Source organism: Artemia franciscana, unplaced genomic scaffold (assembly GCF_032884065.1).
Source record: "Artemia franciscana unplaced genomic scaffold, ASM3288406v1 Scaffold_2012, whole genome shotgun sequence".
NCBI lineage: Eukaryota > Metazoa > Arthropoda > Branchiopoda > Anostraca > Artemiidae > Artemia > Artemia franciscana.
Window position 1 is genome coordinate 32,306 of NW_027063066.1, and position 15,100 is coordinate 47,405.

Consider the following 15,100-nt stretch of genomic DNA (forward strand, 5'->3'; position numbering starts at 1 on the left):
TCCCTGGGAGAGGGGCTGCAAGTTACAAACTTTGACCAGTGTTAACATACAGTAATGGTTATTGGGAAGTTTACAGACGTTTTCAGGGGGATTTTTTTGGTTTGGGGGTAAGAGTTGAGGGGAGGCGCCTTTGTGGGAGGATCTTTTCTTGGAGGAAAATGTCATGGGGGAAGAGAAATTCAATGAAAAGGGCGCGGGATTTTCTATCATTACCATAAAAAAAAAACAATGAAAAAATAAACATGAAAAAGTTTTTTTCCATTGAAAGTAAGGAGTAGTATTAAAACTTAAAGCAAACAGAGATTATTACGAATATGAGGGTTCTAAAAATACTTTAGCATAAAGAGCGAGGTACTTAGGAAGAGATAAATGCCTCTCTCTTTATGCTAAAGTTTTTTTTTAGTAATTTCAACTGTTTATTCTACGGCCTTTCTAAAGGGGTCATTCTTAAAGAATTGGGACAAAACTTAAGATTTAGCAGAAAGAGGGAAATATTAACGAGGGGACAAACCTCTCATGTACATAATAAAAATATAAGAATATAAAAGTTTGTTACGTAAGTTAATTCTTAAGTCACGTATATTTTTTTACTAATAAAAACGTTCGTTAAAAATTAAAAGTTCTAGTTCCCTTTTTAAGTGATTGAAAAATTGGAGGGAAGGTAGGCCTCCTTCTCCACCCCTTATTTCTCAAAATCGTCTGATCAAAACTAACAGAAAGCCATTTAGCCAAAAACAGAATTAATATGCAAATTTCATTTTAATAATTTATGTGTGGAGAGCCAAAATCAAACATGCAATAAATCAAAAACGTTCAGAAACTAAATAAATAAAAACTAGCTTTTTTTAACTGAAAGTAAGGAGCGACAGTAAAACTTAAAACGAACAGAAATTACTCCGTATATGAAATGGGTTGTCCCCTCCGCAATCCCTCCCTCTTTACGCTAACGTTTGACTGTTTGCCACAATTCTACTTTTTAAAACAATTAAAATACTTTAGCCTAAAGAGCGAGGGATTGCGGAAGGGACAACCCATTTCATATACGGAGTAATTTCTGTTCGTTTTAAGTTTTAATGTCACTCCTTACTTTCAGTTAAAAAAACTAGTTTTCTTTATTTTTGTGTACACAGAGTTGAGTTTGTATTCACCCAAGTCTTTATTTAGGGATGTATTATCATTTAAGTTTCGTTTGATTTCGATTGCCTCGCGGACAGTTTGTTTGATTCTTAGGTCATTGCCAATTAGAATTGTTTCTAAAAGTATGTTTTTGGCAACGGGTAACCAATTTCTCTCATAAATACTGTTATTGCTCAAAGATTAAAGATATATTCTTCTAAAGCCTTAAATCCCACACCAGTAAACGATTCGAATTAACCCACAAGCACGATTTACCTACCATATATTCTGAAAATTTTTTCAAAACTGGAAAAAGTTTGTTTAAAAAACATTTACGTGTTGTATTCACAAGTAATTTAAGTATAATGAATCTTCTCAAATCTGGTAAGGATAAAACCCTAGTTACTCGTCTAAGAGGGGTGCATCAAATACCACGTAGTTGTGAAAATTATTACATTGGTCGAACCCATCAAAATTTAGGAACAAGATTACTGCAACACAAAAAAAGTATTGAAAAGGCACTAAAATCTAAAAATAACTCCATATCTTTCGATTCAGCTTTAAGCAATCATATTTTTTAAATTCCAAACCATTATGTTCTATTTGACGAGACAATTCTAATTAGCAATGGAATCGAACAAACTGTCCGCGAGGCAATCGAAATCAAACGAAACTAAAATAATAATACATTCCTAAATGACTTGGGTGAATACACACTAAACCCTATGTACACAAAATTAATTATTGAAAATAAGCTAATTCAAAATAAAACAAAAAAAGGAACGAATAAAAATAAGCCCAATCCCAAAAGAACTACAAGATTAGCTGCAGAGAAGGCAAATATCGCAATAAGAAATTACTTCAATTTTTGATAAATACAGTGAGTGAAATGAATGAACCTTTTTAGCTTGTAAAATGTTAGCTTTTATCACACAGTCGTGGCTGAACTTTTCGTTAAGAAGTAGTGATGACAAGGCTATTTTAAAAAATGGATTTTTAACAGAGAACTTTTATTGTAAGTATGCTATTATTTATTATTTTCTTTGCTGAAGACGGCCCTTAGATATAGGGCCAAAATATTCAAATAGGTTTTGTTCGTTCACTGTCTTGAGAAAAGCCCTCATTATTCTCTCTTCAGTATTTTTTGAAATTGATTTAAAGACTTAAATAAATGTAAAACTGCCACAAATCACCAACAATGCATAAACGAAATGCGAAACCAAAGGAAATCGTAATAAATAACCGAGTCAAACTCAAAACTAGCAAAATTCACATGAGAAGGGCTGACAACCCCCATGCCTTCTCAAGACCAGAAAATAATTTCCACTCTAGGCCTACTGAAAACAAAATGAATATAAAATGTTTTCAATGTTTATGAAAAACCATTAGAATTTCAAACAATAAATATCAGTATATGTATATTAAACTGACAATCTACGGTTATTTGTTTTTTTTTTTCAGTAAAATTCAAATTATGTTTTGTTACCAAAACCGAAAATTTGATGCCCATAAATAAATCAAAGGAGTTTGCTTATTATGCCGATTTCATATACGTAAATTTCATTGAACTTAGTCTTACCTATCAAAAGCTACGAGCCTGATATCTCAATGACAATCTCAATAAAAATCACGCCATACAGCGTATAAGAAAACCCTTTTTAGAGGTTTCAAGCTCCTACCTGCAAAAACGAGAAATTTTGTATTTTTTTACCATAAAAAAGATCACCGGTTCGTGTTTATTTTATGTTTTTTCCCTTCTCCATGAGTAAGTGTACCGACAGAATGGTCCTGGAATATCAGGAAAGGGCTTGTTCCACATGCAATCAAAAGCTCTCTGCTATTTAAATTGACCTAAACCATTTGAGGGCAACTAGGCTCCATCCCGTGCCCCTTTTTCCTCCAAAGTTGGCCGGAAAAAGCCTTGAGATGGTCATTTTGTATATGTAGTTGAAAGTCCCAATAACTATACCTATCGAGATAACCTATCGAGATAACCTGACTCCTCTCCCCCAGGATAGATAACCTGGGAGGATTTTCTACGGGAAAATTTTCCATAGGGAGAGATATTTCTTAGGGATGAACTTTTCATGGGAAATTTCAGACTAGGGAAATTTGCTAGAACTCCTGTACAAAATTCTTTTGATTTGTCTCACTTTAACTTTACCGACTCAATTCTATGTGTGGATACGTTAGAAATAATCATCCAGGCTGCATTTTACCGAGATAAATTGTCTGGAGTATCTTTCCGTGGGGAGGAGATTTTTCCATGGAGTTGGAGTCAGATTTCCTGGCATCATATATAAAGAAAGAACTATCAATCAAACAGTTCGTGGTAACGAACTGTAGTAAGGAGCGACCCGGCTCAATAGTAACCAAAACTCTAAAAAATGGAATTTTGATGCCAATACCTACATCAAAAGAATTGCATTTTAATGCTGATTTTAAATATATAAGTTTCATCAAGTTTAGTCTTACCCATCAAAAATTACGAGCCTGAGAAAATTTACATTATTTTAGAAAATAGGGGGAAACGCCCCCTAGAAGTCATAGAATCTTAACGAAAATCACACCATCAGATTCAGCGTATCAGAGAACCCTACTGTAGAAGTTTCAAGCTCCTATCTACAAAAATGTGGAATTTTGTATTTTTTGCCAGAAGGCAGATCACGGATGCGTGTTTATTTGTTTTTTTGTTTTTTTGTTTTTTTTTTTGTTTTTTTTTCTTTTTCCCAGGGGTGATCGTATCGACCCAGTTGTCCTAGAATGTTGCAAGAGGGCTCATTCTAACGGAAATGAAAAGTTCTAGTGCCCTTTTTAAGTGACCAAAAAAATTGGAGGGCACCTAGGCCCCCTCCCACGCTAATTATTTTACCAAAGTCAACGGATCAAAATTCTGAGATAGCCATTTTATTCAACGTAGTCGAAAATCCTTATAACTATGTCTTTAGGGACGACTTACTCCCCCACAGTCCCCATGGGAGGGGCAACAAGTTACAAACTTTGACCAATGCTTACATATAGTAATGGTTATTGGGAAGTGTACAGGCGTTTTCAGGAGGATTTTTTTGGTTGGGGGAGAGGTTGAGAAGAAGGGGATATGCTGGGGGAACTTTCCATCGATAATTTGTCATGGGGGATGAAAATCTCCATGAAGGGAGCGCAGGATTTACTAGCATTATTTAAAAACACAATGAAAAAATAAATATGAAAAAGTACTTTCAGCTGGAAATAAGGAACAGCATTAAAACTTAAAACAAACAGAAATTATTACCCATTTGAGGGGCTCACCTCCTCCTAATACCTCGCTCTTTACGTTAAAGTATTTTTAATAATTTCAACTATTTATTCTACGGCTTTTGTGATTCTGGGGTCATTCTTAATGAATTGGGACAAAATTTAAGCTTTTATTGTAAAGAGCGAGGATCTGACAAGGGGGCGAACCCCCTCATATATGTAATAAAAATATGAGAATACAAAAGTTCTTTACGTAAGCTAATTTATAAGTTGCGTAAATCTCTTACTAATAAAAATATTCGTAAAAAATTAAAAGTTCTAGTTGCCTTTTTAATTAACCAAAAAATCGGAGGGCAACTAGGCTTCCTCCCCCGCTCTTTTTTTCTCAAAATCATTCGATCAAAATTATGAGAAAGCCATTTAGCCAAAAAAAAAAAAAAATGCAAATTTCGTTTTAATTATTCCTCTGCGGAGAGCCAAAATCAAAACATGCATTGATTCAAAAACGTTCAGAAATTAAATAAAAAAAAACAAGTTTTTTTAACTGAAAGTAAGGAGCGACATTAAAACTTAAAACGAACAGAAATTACTTCGTATATGAAAGAGGCTGCTTCCTCATCAACGCCCCGCTCTTTACGCTAAAGTTTGACTCTGTCTATCAATTCTTCTTCTATCAACTCATTAAACTAAAGCTTGAATTTTCTCCCAATTCTTTAAGAATGACCCCTGAATCACAAAAGCCGAGAATAAATAGTTGAAATTACTAAAAATACTTTAGCACAAAGAGCGAGGTATTTAGGAGGATATGTACCCCTCATATGCGTCATAATTTTTGTTCGTTTCAAGTTTTAATGGTGCTCTTTACTTTCAGCTGAAAAAACTTTTTCATATTTATTTTTTTAATTTTGTTTTAAAATAACGGTAGAAAATATTGCGCCACCTTCATGGAAATTCTCTTCCCCCATGACAAATTCTTCCATGGAAAGATCCTCCCAAGTAACCCATCCCTCAACCCCCAGCCTCAACCCAACAAAAATCCCCCTGAAAACGTTTGTACGCTTCCCAATAATCATTACTTTATGTAAACAGTGGTCAAAGTCTGTAACTTGTAGCCCCTCCCTTGGGGACTTTGAGGGAGTGAGGCGTCCTCAAAGATATAGTTATTAGGTTTTTGGACTATGCTGAACAAAATGGCTATCTAAAAATTTTGATCCATTGACTTTGGGAAAAAATGAGCGTGGGAGGGGGCCTAGGTTCCCTCCAATTTCTTGGTCACTTAAAAGGGGCACTAGAACTTTTCATATCTGTTAGAATGAGTTCTCTTGCAACATTCTAGGACCACTGGGTCGACACAATCACCCGTGGGAAAAAGAAAAAAAAACAAACAAATAAACTTGCACCCGTGATCTGTCTTCTGGAAAAAATACAAAATTCCACATTTCTGTAGATAGGAGCTTGAAACTTCTACAGTAGGGTTCTCTAATACGGTGAATGCGATGATGTGATTTTCGTTAAGATTCTATTTCTTTTCTATGACTTTTAGGGGTGTTTCCGCGCTATTTTCCAAATTTAGGCAAATTTTCTCAGATTCGTAACTTTTGATGGGTAATATTAAATTTGATAAAACTTATATATTTTAAACTAGCATAAAAATAAAATTATTTTGATGTAGCAATTGGTATCAAAATTCCGTTTTTTAGAGTTTTGTTTACTATTGAGCCGGGTCGCTCCTTACTACAGTTCTTTACCACGAACTGTTTGAAACAACTCCTGAAACACAACGGTGTTTTAATTAGAAATGTAGGAATATTTTTTAAAAGTACTAAGAAAATCAGCCTGAAAGTGAGGTGCAGAGGAGGGGACATCCCCCTTCCTATGCATAATAATTTATGTTTGCTTTAAGGTTTGAAGTTGCTTCTTACATTTAGCTGGAAATTTTTTTTTTCTACAATAAGTAGCATAGAACGGTGTTCTACTTTAGAATTAATAGTTAAATCTACCACATTCACGTTAATGCTTAAAAAGGAAAGATCCATGTTACCGTTATTAAAAAAAGGTTAGAAAAGGTTTAGCTATTAGAAAAATGTCTTATTCGCCTCTTTCACTGACATTGCGTCGTTTAAGCGTTAAAGGTAAACTAGAAAAATGGAGGCAAATTTACGACTATGCCAGTGTTTTCCCCCTCCTTCTCTCTCCAACCCCCTATATGCAGCTCTGCTGCATCAGTGCTCATCTGTTTCTAAGATTTGTCACCGAAGATATATGGATAAATACTGGACTTATAAATTCAGCGGAAACTCGATATTTCACATCTGTTACATACAAAAATATATAAATCATAAGAAAAACAAAAAGTGTACAAAAGGCCACACTATTTGTAAATGAAAAAAAAATGTAACAATTCGTTGATGGTTAAATTTCAAATGCGTTCATGGATGCAAATAGCTAATATTAATAAGATACTAAAACGATGGTAATCCTTGTGGCCTAATATAGATTAACTATGAACAAATTAATTATGAAAAAGATTAACGGCTAATTTAAGCATTTTATTAGGAAAATGAAAAAAAGCATAGTCAGTGAATAATATTGAAGATCAACAATTAACGAATCACCATTAATGAAGAAATTGACCAGCCCTTTAAATATACTACTATTATTTTAACCCCTTAATTGGACTTAAATGGATGTTAGTATTCTTGAACGGATCAAGGAGGCACACTCGTGCCTCTATAAAGAGGCGACACACGACAATGTTAAGCGATCTTCGATTCCAGTGGTCGCAGACGGATGGGGAGGGATGCATTTCGTAGCCCGAGCTCCAACTAAAAAACCTGCAAAATTTCACCCCCCTCCAACTTTTTCTTCATGGGGAAAATCTGGCCGAAAGTTTCGACCTGTCAACCCAAGCCCCCCTTTAACGTTGTCCGATCGGGCTTCATTTACTTTTTTTTTCCTAGACGCCTACAGGTCACATCCGACATCGGATCTGGGTGTACGAAGACTCATTCGATGCGGAATTCTCCGAGTAAGTGCCCATGAAAGTTTCGTAGGAAAATCTTAACCCCCCGAAAGTTTCGACCCTCCAACCCCTCCCCCCCACCCCTTTTAACGTTGTCCGATCGGGCTGAAATTGACAAGTTAAGGTCCCCTACGGCCCATGAGCTTATCCGCAAAATTTCAGCTTGATCCGATAACTCCTTCCCTGTTTTCCGAAAACCACCCATTAGCTATTTAATTAACGGATTTCTCTCCATAAGAGCCCATGTTAATTTGAAATTTTTAAAAGCTATTGAGAAGTTATATTTACACACATGCAAGTTATTAGCTCAGTTGGTAGAGCGTGAGACTTTTAATACTCGGGACAAGGGTTCAAGTCCCTTACGGGTGGTTTTTTTTCACAACATCAAAAAAATTTTGATAACACCTGGACAGCTTATCATTTGAGAGATAACAGAATATTAGCTTCTTATGAGCAAAAGAAACATTTCGGTCATTCTATCTATTTTTTTCTATTTTATACAATGATTTAAAAGCGGGGGAGGGAGGGGAGGGGGGTTCCTCTCCTAATTCATGTACGAGGAGTACTCCTGTACGAGGAGTACAGGAATTATTAAATTACATCCACAATGGATTGTAGAAAAACGTACAGAAATAATATGAAAAAAACTTCGTTTTCTTAAAGAGTTAAAGAGGCTGCGTCCCAAAGTCGAACCTTAAAACGTACAGGAATTAGAAGAGGCAGTTGGGGGCTGCCGCCCCCAAACCCCTAGCTTTTAAAGACTCTTTTGTACAGGTTTTTTGTTTTTTTGCTAACCCCCCGCTCTTGGCTTCGGAAAGGCCCTCTTTTAATTAAAAAATAATTGAAATGAATGAATAATGGAATAACTTCGAAAAATGTTAAACACAAGAGGACAGGAGAACCATTGCGCCGAAACTAGTAATTAGTAACAATGAAGTCCCCCCACAAAAAAAAACCTGTCCAAAAGAGTCTTTAAAAGCGGGGGGTTTGGGGGGCGGCAGCCCCCCAACTGCCTCTTCTAATTCCTGTACGTTTTAAGGTTCGACTTTGGGACGCAGCCTCTTTAACTCTTTAAGAAAACGAAGTTTTTTTCATATTATAATAGAAATAAAGCTAGCGTTGGATACCACGTTTAAGAATTTCTATGCCCAGCAGAACCATATTCACAAAATCTCACAAAATAGCTCCATCCTTAGCATCTCAATAGCTATTTATACCCATTCAAATTCTTTGCGTAAGTTAAAGAAAGCTAAATACGTTTCACTTTTAACATCGCCAATATTTTCAACTTTCTCTATTAAATATAGTAGCCAATCACAAGTAACTGTTTTCCTACCGTTCTTTGCAAAGAGGTCGTACCAAAGAAGTTTCCCCAAACCAAGCCCACATGCCGCTAGAAAAAGGGTAATCTCCCGAAAATAAAGGGTGGTTTTTTATTCCAAAGCCTAAAAATAAACGATAAAAATTGTTTATAATTGAAAAATACATATTGGGAATCAAACGACGTGGAAACCCACTTAGTCCTTCAATATTATCTATTTTTCAAATATTTGCATCGCGTATGCAAAGTGAAGAAAACGTTTTAAGGACCCAGAGCTTCAAGATTCGGCATTCAAGACTTCAAGTCGGCATTGGTTTAGCAGAATAAGTGTTTCGTTCAGCCAACCAAGCGCTTCCCTCATTAGAAATTGTCAGTGCTCAAAAGTTCATTGCTCTGTTCCTATTTCCTGGGTAGGTATGGGTAAGAAAAAAGAAACACATTGAAACTAGAGGATTGGGAATCGAGATGCGTGGTTAAGTCTGTACTAAATAAATTGGATGCACTTGGCAAGCCTTTTAAGAATAGATGCCTCTGTGAATAGATGCCCCTGTACAGCAGGAGCCATTTCACTTAGGTACAGCTGTTGTTACAAATCCACTATCTAGATTTTTGAGTTCTTGAAGAAATTATAACATATTCATTTTTTTCCTCTTTAAAACTGTAGAAATTAAATTCATCAATAAGCTTCCCAAATGTCTGTTTCTTTTTAAAGCTGTATTTTCTTTTGAGCATGAAGACAGTTTTTTTTGTAATTCTACCATATCTACCCTAGGTATTAGCTATAAAAAAAACCAGTAAAATTAGTTTTAACCCGATAGGTTACTAAATAATATCTCAGAAAATAGCGCAGAGAAAAAAAAATCGGAATCCGCCTTTCAACTCGACATGTTCAGACCGGAAAAAGCACGCTCTGACTGAAACCGAGGTTCACTTAAACCTGAAATGCACTTAAAAAGTACACTCGAAACTAAAATATTTTGCACATGCTAGGCTTTGACAGAGGACGGTTTTATATCAAAATATTTAAGCTCCCTCTGCAGCTCTACTTCACTCCACTATAATTAATAGTGACCAAATCTTCTTCATTTTCTTCTGTGTTTTTATTGAAATGGCTTTATTCTTCTTTCTATTAATAATTACTGATAAAGCTTATTCTTAAAGCGCCAATTATATCAAAACGAAAATGCTTTTTGCTCGTAGGTCTATCCATATCCAAAAACCTGAGATTTTCAAAAATCATAAGATTTTTCTTTGGGCTTTTTCAAACTTACCGAATTTTTATGGCAGTGCCATATTTTGTTAGGTGTTTGGCGTTGAACCATGAAAATGAATAAGCAAAGCTAAGTAAATAAATTTTACTGTGTTTTTTATTGAAATGGCTTTATTCTTCTTTCTAATAATGATTGCTGATAAAGCTTAGTCTTAAAGCACCAATTATATAAAAATTAAAATACTTTTTGCTCCCTGAGCTTATCTTAGGTCTATCCATATTCGAAAACCACCATTCTCTAAGATTTTTCTTTGGGCTGTTTCAAACTTATCGAATTTTTATGGCAGTGTCATATTTTGTTGAGGCGTTTGGCGTTAAACCGTGAAAATGGATAAGCAAAGCTAAGTAAATAAATTTGACTGTGATTTTCATTGAAATGGCTTTATTCTTCTTTCTAATAATTATTACTGATAAGCTTAGTCTTAAAGTGCCAATTATATCAAAATAAAACTACTTTTTGCTCCTTGAGCTTATCTAGGTCTATCATATTCAAAAACCACGATTCTCTAAGATTTTTCTTTGGGCTGTTTCAAACTTATCGATTTTTTATGGCAGTGTCATATTTTGTTGAGGCGTTTTGGCGTTAAACCGTGGAAAATGGATAAGCAAAGCTAAGTAAATAAATTTGACTGTGATTTTCATTGAAATGGCTTTATTCTTCTTTCTAATAATTATTACTGATAAAGCTTAGTCTTAAAGTGCCAATTATATCAAAATTAAAACTACTTTTTGCTCCTTGAGCTTATCTTAGGTCTATCCATATTCAAAAACCACGATTCTCCTAGATTTTTCTTTGGGCTGTTTCAAACTTATCGATTTTTTATGGCAGTGTCATATTTTGTTGAGGCGTTTGGCGTTAAACCGTGAAAATGGATAAGCAAAGCTAAGTAAATAAATTTGACTGTGATTTTCATTGAAATGGCTTTATTCTTCTTTCTAATAATTATTACTGATAAAGCTTAGTCTTAAAGTGCCAATTATATCAAAATAAAACTACTTTTTGCTCCTTGAGCTTATCTTAGGTCTATCCATATTCAAAAACCACGATTCTCTAAGATTTTTCTTTGGGCTGTTTCAAACTTATCGATTTTTTATGGCAGTGTCATATTTTGTTGAGGCGTTTGGCGTTAAACCGTGAAAAATGGATAAGCAAAGCTAAGTAAATAAATTTGACTGTGATTTTCATTGAAATGGCTTTATTCTTCTTTCTAATAATTATTACTGATAAAGCTTAGTCTTAAAGTGCCAATTATATCAAAATAAAACTACTTTTTGCTCCTTGAGCTTATCTTAGGTCTATCCATATTCAAAAACCACGATTCTCTAAGATTTTTCTTTGGGCTGTTTCAAACTTATCGATTTTTTATGGCAGTGTCATATTTTGTTGAGGCGTTTGGCGTTAAACCGTGAAAATGGATAAGCAAAGCTAAGTAAATAAATTTGACTGTGATTTTCATTGAAATGGCTTTATTCTTCTTTCTAATAATTATTACTGATAAAGCTTAGTCTTAAAGTGCCAATTATATCAAAATAAAACTACTTTTTGCTCCTTGAGCTTATCTTAGGTCTATCCATATTCAAAAACCACGATTCTCTAAGATTTTTCTTTGGGCTGTTTCAAACTTATCGATTTTTTTATGGCAGTGTCATATTTTGTTGAGGCGTTTGGCGTTAAACCGTGAAAATGGATAAGCAAAGCTAAGTAAATAAATTTGACTGTGATTTTCATTGAAATGGCTTTATTCTTCTTTCTAATAATTATTACTGATAAAGCTTAGTCTTAAAGTGCCAATTATATCAAAATAAAACTACTTTTTGCTCCTTGAGCTTATCTTAGGTCTATCCATATTCAAAAACCACGATTCTCTAAGATTTTTCTTTGGGCTGTTTCAAACTTATCGATTTTTTATGGGCAGTGTCATATTTTGTTGAGGCGTTTGGCGTTAAAACCGTGAAAATGGATAAGCAAAGCTAAGTAAATAAATTTGACTGTGATTTTCATTGAAATGGCTTTATTCTTCTTTCTACTAATGATTGCTTATAAACCTTAGTCTTAAAGCGCAAATTATATCGAAATAAATCCTTTTTCTCCCTGAGCTTATCTTAGGTCTATCCATATTCAAAAACCACGATTCTCTAAGATTTTCTATGGGCTGTTTCAGACTTGCCAAGTTTTTATGGCAGTGCCAAATTTGTTTGTTTTTGTTTGGTGTTGAATCGTTAAAATGGTTAAGCAAAGCCAACTAAATAAATTTAATGATGTCTTTTGTCCATAAATTTTAAACATTCGCAATGTGTTTATTTCTAAATACAATCAAACCTTCAACAGGAAGTCAAGTCTTCCTTCAACAGGAAGTTAACTGCAAAATCGTTTCTTTCTTTTAGAGTTCTATGGCAAAATTTTACCAAAAAAATACACAAAAATGGTTGATAATGGAAAAGCTACGACATCATTTTGAAATCTAAAATCAATGCTGTCCCTACAAAATTCTCAAGTTATAATTTAGTCTGTAGTTATAATTTTGATAATTGATAATTGAAGTTGATAATTCCGAAGTTATGAACGCTGCATACAACTCAAGTCATCATTCTGGTGCTCTACAAGGAAAAATCCTTAGATTGCTCCAAGCTTGGCACCATCTGTTTTAATTTTCTTGTTTTTTGTTCATGTTTCACACACCTTTCATTTGATTCAGTCTTGTTCCCACTATTACAAAAAAAAATGTATTAGCCTACTTCACATAGACACGTTTTTTTTTTTGTAAGAACTGCATTCCCAATTTTTTTTTTTTTTTTGTTTATCAGATTATTTATCCGAAACTGTCCTTGGTTCTTAAAATATATTTTTAATTGGGTGATTATACAGTTATAAAACTAGTTTCTATAGTTTTCAATATGAAGCGTGACAGATGACAGAAGCGAGGATTGGTACTGTATATGGCACTATGGCATCTTGTCACTTAAAGTCCAAATTTGATTAATATTCCTTATTGGGCTCTATTGCAAGTAAAGCACAGTTTTTAATCGTCGCACTCTTCAAACATGTTCGTGAAAATCAGCATGAAAAGAAACCTTTTAGCTTTAAATATCATCTTATTTTGCTTGTTTAAAATGGGTTTTACCCGATTTCTGTTATTTGTCCTGAAGTGTCAGTGAAGAAACGCCAGGCTGTTTGGCATGTTTTTTTCAAAAAAACACCAAACTTTAAAAAAAAAAGAAAAAAAACTACTAAAAAATACTAGTTTTGCCTATATCCACCAATCTTCTTTTATTGACAGTAGTAAAAAGTATAAGAAGATAAACATTATATTACCGGATAACACAGGCAGTTGACAATCCCTAGAAGATACCCAATAGGGTGGAAGCCCGAATTACGTTTTTGGGCTGAGTTATCTTTTCATGCGTTTGGCATGGTGTGGAAATGTAGGCATTGGCCAGGTTACTTTAATTCTCTTAAGACACAAGACCTTTAAATGTAATTATGTATGTCAAAATCATATCCAAACAGTTCAAAATCAAATTTGTACGAATCATACAGTTTATAAATTTGACTAATGGTCAGCTGTCGCATGAACTTTTTTAACTTCTCACTAGAGGTCACAGGATCTTTATAAGTAAACTTCACTATGTTGCTGAGGTTTCTTGAATCTAATATATATTGGGTATCTTCCTTCATATGTTCAAATCTAACAATATAATCATATTTAATAAAACAAGGGTGGATGATTTTGTAATACTGAGCCAATGGCTATCTATTTTGTATGTTTTCACTGTTTTCGGATTTATAAGGTATTCCACATACTCAGAAAATGTTGGTTTTTCCGCTTTTAATCTCTTTTGGGGTTGCACCGCGTCTATACTCCTCTATTATACGTGTACCATAAGTGCGTTTGAAAATATTTTTCCCCTGGATCGCCTAGCTTATCATTGTAACCAGACACAAGACGTTCAAAAGGATGACGAACAACGGCAAAGACAAAATAGGAATTTAGTTTTCTCTCTGTCTCGTCTTCATCCAATTTGTAAAGGCTTGGAAACTTCATTCTGAAATGTACATCATAATGTTTGATATTTACTGCATCCGTTTCATTTGACTGCTTGGTTAGAATGGCAAATATTGCTTTCCAGAGAGAGCAGCCTGTCTGAAAAATTAAAATTGACTTCAAATTGCTTAGGTATTCTGTAACAAAGACTGGACCAAATCCTGGAAAGTCTCAGAATGTTGGAAAAATTGTCAAACAACTATTAACAAACACAATACTAGGCTGCCACCTATTTTATTGTTGTTACAAGAAAATGCCGCATTAACACACAGAGTGCTATCAAGCATAGGCCAAAGCCGGTATGGAGATAGGGTATAAGGGTGGCTGTTTCATCAAGGGGCAATTTTATGCTGTATATCAAAAGAAGCCACTGACATGCCTTAAGGTATCATACATGTTTTGTACTAATATTCTATATGTGCTTTATAATATTACATAACGCAACGTAAAGTCTTGAATTATGCTAGTTTGAAAGAACCATAGAACACTACTATCGAATGAATATAGTATCGTGCCTTAAAGTATTAGATATGCGTTATGTCAATATTCTACGTAATTTATGGAATCTTGCGAAATCTATATAATATCAATGTAATCATACGGAGGATATACAGAATATTAGTACAAAACATGTCTAATATCTCCAGACACGTTACTCTATTCGTTTCAAAAGTGTCAAAGAGTTCGTGGTAACGAACTGTAGTAAGGAGCGACCCGGCTCAATAGTAAACGAAACACTAAAAAACGGAATTTTCCATGCTAAAATATGTATAAAAAAAATTGGATTTTCATGCTGATCTTAAATATATTGAATAAAAAAAAACAAATTTTTTTCAACTGAAAGTAAGGAGCGACATTAAAACTTAAAACAAACAGAAATTACTTCGTATATGAAAAGGGCTGCTTCCTCATCAACGCCCCGCTCTTTACGATAAAAGTTTGACTCTTTCTCTCAACTCTTCTTTTAAAACAGTAAAAAATTTTAGCGTAAAGAGCGGGGCGTTGATGAGGAAGCAGCCCCTTTCAGTTGAAAAAAAATTCTTTTTTTATTTAATTTCTGAACGTTTTTGAATCAATGCATGTTTTGATTTTGG

The 15,100-nt window shown here is 34.2% G+C and overlaps 1 long non-coding RNA gene across 1 annotated transcript in view; it reads right to left on the minus strand.

The window, feature by feature from the left end:
* LOC136042789 (uncharacterized) overlaps positions 1 to 14,754 on the minus strand; it is a 37,435-nt gene extending 22,681 nt beyond the window's left edge. The window contains exon 1 of the long non-coding RNA XR_010621431.1: positions 14,040 to 14,754. This is a non-coding gene — a long non-coding RNA (uncharacterized LOC136042789). The remainder of the gene's footprint in view (positions 1 to 14,039) is intronic.
* Positions 14,755 to 15,100: the final 346 nt, after the last annotated feature.